This window comes from Bison bison, unplaced genomic scaffold, assembly GCF_000754665.1.
Source record: "Bison bison bison isolate TAMUID 2011002044 unplaced genomic scaffold, Bison_UMD1.0 scf7180017864390, whole genome shotgun sequence".
Taxonomy (NCBI): Eukaryota; Metazoa; Chordata; class Mammalia; order Artiodactyla; family Bovidae; genus Bison; species Bison bison.
Window position 1 is genome coordinate 3,807,424 of NW_011494962.1, and position 6,665 is coordinate 3,814,088.

Genomic DNA, 6,665 nt, shown 5'->3' on the forward strand with positions numbered 1-6,665 from the left:
CAGTGGGCAGGGCACTACAGTCCCCCTGTTCCTGCCCCCACCAGATAAAAGTGTGGGCTGATCACCTGTGTTTTACTTGTATCCATGGCAACCCACTCTCCTTTATGGTGAGGAGGAATGGGCTTCAGTAAACAGATCTATTTGTGTGACTCCTGTTGCTTATTTGAAGCCATGTCACTCCTTTTTCCACTGTGGTCTGTGTGTCTGAGTCACAGGGAGCCTAAACTGGCTTCTCTGAATTGATGGCTCCCTCCCAGCCTGTCTTGACTGACTGCCAACTGAGCAGGGCGTAGCTTACTTACCAACACTTTTTTTTTTTTTTAAGCCGGACTGATTCATAGAAACTCCTTTAAAACAGTAAAAAGAAACCGCCCATCACACACCCCAGCACACCAGCTCAGGAAACTTATAACCTCGGGAGGCCAGCCCTCTGCTCACTGTGTTCACAAACCTCCAGGAGAGCGGACGCCTGCCACCAGCTCCTGCCACTCGGGGCGCCTCGGCTGGTCACCGGACCCTCAGGTAGGACAGTTCCCGACACTGCCGGGCAGACCAGAGAACTTTCCTTGCTTCCCACTGCTCTCCTCCTTCTGACCTCACTGAAGCTTTTTCTTATTTCCTGTGCTATTTTTCTAGGACTCCTTGAATTGAGTCCTTCAAGCTTTTTAGCTAAAAGTGGGCATTGATACAACTCTTTCCCTTAAGGTTCAGTAAAATCTAGTTTGACGGGGGCCCCGGGGTTGGGGCAATCAGTCCGTCTGGGCGGTGATTATGTCTTGCAGGAACGGGGTTCTTGTTCTGAAAGTGTGCTGGGAGCAGGGACTTTTGGAACACGAGAGGATAGCATTTTTTTTCTGGAGGAAACCCGACGTACCGATGTACCTTTGAAACCGGACAGCACTTGGGCTGCTTGCCAGACTTTGTCAATTGCTCTGTTGTGATTTAAATTGCTCAGGACTTGAATTGTTTCTCTGTTTGCCTGTCTTTTCGGGGTGAGGGTGGGTAGCTTTTCTACTTTTCAGTTTATTTTCCTGGTGGCTTTTATGGGGCTGTCCTTTAGCTTGTTCATTCACTTTTGTATAAGTGTAAATGTTTTTTTTTTTCTTTCCACGGGATAGGAGGAGAGCAGGGTGGGCTTGTTTAAAGAAAACCGTTAGAGGGAGAGAGGAGGGAGAAAGAGGAAACTTTCTCTCTTTAAGTGGTATTTGAAATGTAACGCAGGAGGGGCTTCTGGTGCCTGATGTGGATTTCAGAGCTCTCTCCCAGGGTCAGATGTGGAGGGTGGGGTCTCAGGGAAAAGTTGGGTTTGGAGGGCAGGGTGGGGCTGGGGGAACTTCATCTGTTTTTATTAAAAATAAAACAAAATACTGCATCGCTTTGTGCTTTTATCCCAGAAGCAGCCAAGTTCGGTGCAGAGCAAAAAGACAGCCTATCAGAAATGTTAAAATGATTTTTATTTCTTAGGTAGATGTGAGGTGTTTTTTTCCTCCTGCATTGTTTTGGAACATTCAACTTCTCACTCTTTCCAAAATATGCCGTACAAACGCAAACACTTGTGCTAATCATGAAAGGATCTGGAAAAGGAAGAAGGGTGATTTTTATTTGCTTTTTCTTTTCAAGGTTAGCATGTTGGTTGGTTGAGGTGTGGCCCATTTCAACATAGATACTGGGGTATCTCCCTGCCCCACCACCCTACTCTGCACACAAGACGAGGAGAAGGACAGGATGCAGCTTGCCTGATGAAATTAAGTTTTTTCTTTATAAATGTGGTTCATTGGAAGAGAAGATTCAAACATAATCAGCCTGGATACAGGCAAGGTGCCTGCTAAAATTGCCCTCCAGGGGATGATTCAGTTAGTACAAGGGCAATTTTTTAAGGTGCAGGGGACTCCCACCTTCGCTTGAAATTTTGATTATTTCTAGATTACATCGACGTGGATTGGGGAGGCCATTGTCATTAATGGTATCCTGAGAAGCTAGATACAAATCTTTGAGTCTGTGCAGGCTAAAGCTAGTAAGAAAGATTTAACCAGTCAGGAAACAGAAAACAGTGACATCTGTGGGCACATAAACTGTCCTGAGTCTCACTATTTGTACGGTGTCACTTTACGCTGGAGTTTTATGCAGAGAAAAGCGTGCTGTGCGTTACTGCCTGGAGTTTGAGGGCAATTTTAAAAATGCTGTTCTTATTCCCGCTTTCCCATCTTCCTCCAACAAGTAGTGAAAGAGTTCCTTGGCTATGGGGGTTTTTCTGGATTTCAGCTATGTATGCTCAACAAGACTGGACAGGGAGTTTTTTCCTTTTTTTCCTGTTACTGTCTCCCACCCTCGGGGGGTGGATTGAATTCCACCCCAGACTCTGAGGACTGGGGCAGGGGTTTGGGGCAGACCAGCAGGATGTCTGGTCTGGCGTCCTGGTCTGAAGACACCCTGGATTTTACATTGTTCGAGGGTACGAAACTGTCCTGGGAGTTGGCAGGAGGCCCTAGAGCACCAACCCAAGGCAGATCACATCCTAGGGCGGACAGTGGCTCCCTCCCAGGAGGGGAAGAGACGTCCCTTCCGCAGACCACAGAAAAGACTGGGGCTGTCTCCTCTCTTCCTGCTCCCCTCCTAGGCCAGACTTGGCCCGTCCAGTTCCCATAGACATCCAGACTCCGGGGGATCGAGGGAAGGAGCCCCATAGAGCCCACCCTGGGGATGCAGACCGTCTTTGCTTGGTCTGCGTGGCTCTGGGAGTTTCAGCTGTACCCAGACCCACTGGGACCAGTGGAGAGAAAGCAGCCAGTGCCTCAGAAGACTGAGAGATGAACCAAAATGACTTTTCTGTAGGCGCCTCAGCATCAGATAGGGAATATATCTGAAAAACGGCCTCAGAAAAAGGCACAGGGCAAATATAGTTACGTGTCATCCTTGATTTGTGCATTGAGTTTGGTACAGATCTTGGAGGTCAACCCATTCATTCTCCTGCCATATGCAGAAATCTTATTTTTCATACCACCTTGGATGGATGAGTGTTTTATGCTTCCCTAAAATTTCCAGAGAAGGGACTTGGCACCTTAGAGGGTACTTCCACACCCACCCCGCTTCACTGGACAACTCTCATCGCTAGAGTTTCTTACATCCGGCAAAATTGGCTTCTCTATAACGTCTATACTTTCTTCCAAGTTCTCTAGTCCTGAAAATATTTATTCCATTTTTGCTGTTGCTGTTGATCCATCCAATGTTCCTTATCTTCTAAACACTCGACTCTTATTTAGTATTTGATGGATAAAACTTGATAGATCTGTGCTGCTGTTATTATTATTATGACTACCTAAGATTTGGAAGGAGCAGGGAACCTTGTTGAAGTTTTGAGGCTGTGTACATACTCCTCCCTACCCAGGTGATCTGATTCTGAGGTCTCTTTTTCTAAACAAGGTGTGTGGTTTATTCTTGAACTGACTGCATACATAGCTGCCTAGCACAAAAGCTCAGAGCCACCTGGGACTCTCAGATATATGTACTCAGAGGGACACCCGGTGACAACCATGAGGTCATGGTTAAATCAATGCAGTGCCAGAAACACAGGCTTCTAACTTGGCCTTGTGGGGCTGGTCCCTTAACTTAGTCCATAGTTCGTGGAGCCCACGCCTTGCCACTGTTACTTCCTGTAATGGTAAGTACAGCAACAGGCTGCCAGTCAACATAACCTCGGTCTAATTGTCGGCAGGCCATCTGGATGTCCAGCTCCTTGGAGAGGGCTCATAATCCTTAAGTAGTGTAGAACTGGAATTTTCTGACCATAAACTTCCCTTTTCCCATACTCCTTTCAGTTCTGCCCAGATGACCCTGGATTCCTATTTAGTAACCAAGGGAGCTGAAATACGCTTCTAATTAGAAGTTTGTTTGGATTCCCAATACCCTATACCCCATACACACATGTTTCAAAACCACGCTAAGTTACACTTCTGTTACAAGTCATTTCTCTCAATTTAACTGGGAAATCCACTGAAACTGAACCACAAAGATGAAAACAGAAGCCCATGTGGGCATTGCTGCTTCTCTCTCTTCATTTTAATCACAACATTTGGATCCACCTTTCCTTCTCTGTGGGCTTCCCTGGTGGCTCAGAGGTTAAAGCCTGCAATGCAGGAGACCTGGGTTTGATCCCTGGGTCGGGAAGATCCCCTGGAGAAGGAAATGGTAATCCACTCCACAATTCTTGCCTGGAGAATCCCATGGATGGAGGAGCCTGGTGGACTACAGTCCATGGGGTCGCAGAGAGTTGGACATGACTGAATGACTTCACTTTCTTTCTTTCCTTCTCTGCTGTGGAAATGGCATTTCTCTGGAACTAAATTGGACCCCTCTACTGGTGCCCCTGGCCTTACTGAGGATGTGGCAGTTTTCATATTTCCCAGGCCTGTTTCATGAATTCTGTCTTCCAACGGGGTAATTAAAATTGAGAACCCACTAGGCTTGGGTTGAAATTGGTGGCTGGAACCCTCCAGTAGGTGCAAGATGGCTAAAATAGGAGGCTTGAGGTGCTTGATCTTGTCCTGAATCTGCCATGTGATGTGGGCAGAACATTTGCCTTCTCAACAGAGGGAACAGAGCTTGGTGGTTTCCATGGACCCTTGTGGCCCCGAGACCCTATCGTTCTAAGATCCGATAGTTCCTGTTTGGAGAAGTCCTGTGGGTTATGCCAACAGCAAGTTTAATCCATAAACACTGGTAGGAAAGTGAAATGATGTAACATGTCTGCATGGAAACAGGAGGATGGAGGACCCAGGTGGACTCCTCTGCTTCATCCGCTTAGAGATTCTCCAAGTACAGGCGTCCGCAGGCTTTACCGCTGGGTAGCAGTGAGCATTCACCCAGCTCTCGGAAGCAAAGAAAGAGGTTTGATTTATGAAACCTGAGCAGTGCCTGGTTAGCGAAGTTTTGTGGGGACATTGACAACATGAACCCAGACCAGACTCCAGAGACAGAGACACAAAGGTGGTTCTGGGAAAGGAGCCTCACCCTCTTTTCAAGGAGGGTGTGGCCAAATGGTGTGGATGGGAGTGGATGGGAAGCTGGGCTTCGGGGAGGAAAGGGGAGGTGCCAGGAGGAAAGGGGTGGGGAGCAAAGGGACTTCCCGAGGTTTCTTAGGCCTGTATGCTGGCTGAGAGAGGGGGGCAGATGGAAAGGCCTAGAAGAGGGAGAAGAATTGATGCTTTCAAACTGTGGTGCTGGAAGACTCGTGAGAGCCCCTTGGACTGCAAGGAGATCAAACCAGTCAATCTTAAAGGAAATCAGTCCTGAATATTCATTGGAAGGACTGATGCTGAAGCTGAAGCTCTCATACTTTGGTCACCTGATTCAAAGAACTGACTCATTCGAAAAGATTCTGATGCTGGGAAAGATTGAGGGCAGGAGGAAAAGGGGGCAACAGAGGATGAGATGGTTGAGCGGCATCACCGACACAATGGACTTGAATTTGAGCAAACTCTGGGAGATGGTGAAGGACAGGGAAGCTTGGCGTGCTGCTGTTCATGGAGTCTCAAAGAGTAGGACAGAACTTAGCAACTGAACAACACGAAGAGAGAGAAACTGGAAAGAGGAAGCAGGGAGAGGGTGAAAGAAGAGGGCAGAAGTGTGACGATGCTGTACCCCTGACTCCCTCCTCTGATTTGGGGACCACCCACTCTCAATGTCAGGATAGTCCTTGGGGCCAAGAATTTTGTTCTTTGTCTCACCTCTTCTTTCCCATCTGTGAAGAACCTTCTGTTGTTAAGGAGGCAATGTTAGAATTTCTGTGGATTACTTGTGCAGTGGTCATCTTTCCCTGGGGACACTTTTTTTTTTCCCTTTCCAGAAGGGTCAGGTCAGGACTGACAGCAGAATGAGGTCCCTGATACTTTGATGTCTTCTTTCAAATAATCAAAGAACCCTGCCTGGGAGGCTGGATACCGGGAGCTGGGGAGAGGTTGCAGAGGTCAGGCCAGCCAGGTGTGTCCACACTCTAACGAAGCTGAGACCTCAAGCTTGCCTTGGCTGGCTGTGCTTCGCTGCCGGGGAGGGGGCCTTGTGCTGTGGGTGGGGGCCGGGGTGGAATGTTTGAAGCTCCTCTGGGGCCAGGAGTGCTAGCAGGGTGGGCTGTTTTGGCCTGGGCTGGTTCTGCTGGTGGACCTTCTCAGCAAGTCAGTAGGAAGAAGCAGTGACCCTCCAAAGGCCCTTTGTTTATTTCCAGTGGCATCACTTTGGAGAGTCTGTGCTGACCCTCTGATTAACTAGGAGGGGTTGGAGAGGCAGAATAAAGCAATAGATCTGGTAGAAGTTCTAGAATTCTGCCGCAAGTAGGAAAGAGAAGCTGTGCTGCAGTGGGGAAAGCCTGGCCCGGAAGATGCGAGGGAGTGGGCTTCATCCCGATTCTGTTTTCACTCTGGGGACTCGCTTTCCCACTTTTGTCAAGGAACTGGACCCAGTAACTTCAACCCTGCTAAGCCTCTAAACAACCAACTGCCTGCAGAAAGAGCCACAAGCCCACAGCCCATGCCAGGCACCGGGGTGCCCCTGGCTACACCCGCGTCTGTCCCTGGTGGCCCCACTACCTCCCAGACTACAGCCTGCTGGTTGAAGCCTGTTGCTGGTTGAAGCCTGTTGCCGCCACCTACTGTCAGACCCGCCCAAGCACCCCC

The 6,665-nt window shown here is 48.6% G+C and overlaps 1 protein-coding gene across 1 annotated transcript in view; it reads left to right on the forward strand.

Moving 5' to 3' along the window:
- The first annotated feature begins 360 nt into the window (after nucleotides 1-360).
- Nucleotides 361-6,665, forward strand: part of EMP1 (epithelial membrane protein 1) — a 19,844-nt gene continuing 13,539 nt past the window's right edge. Inside the window, exon 1 of the mRNA XM_010858709.1 lies at nucleotides 361-522. The gene's annotated coding sequence lies outside the window, so the exon portion shown is untranslated. The remainder of the gene's footprint in view (nucleotides 523-6,665) is intronic.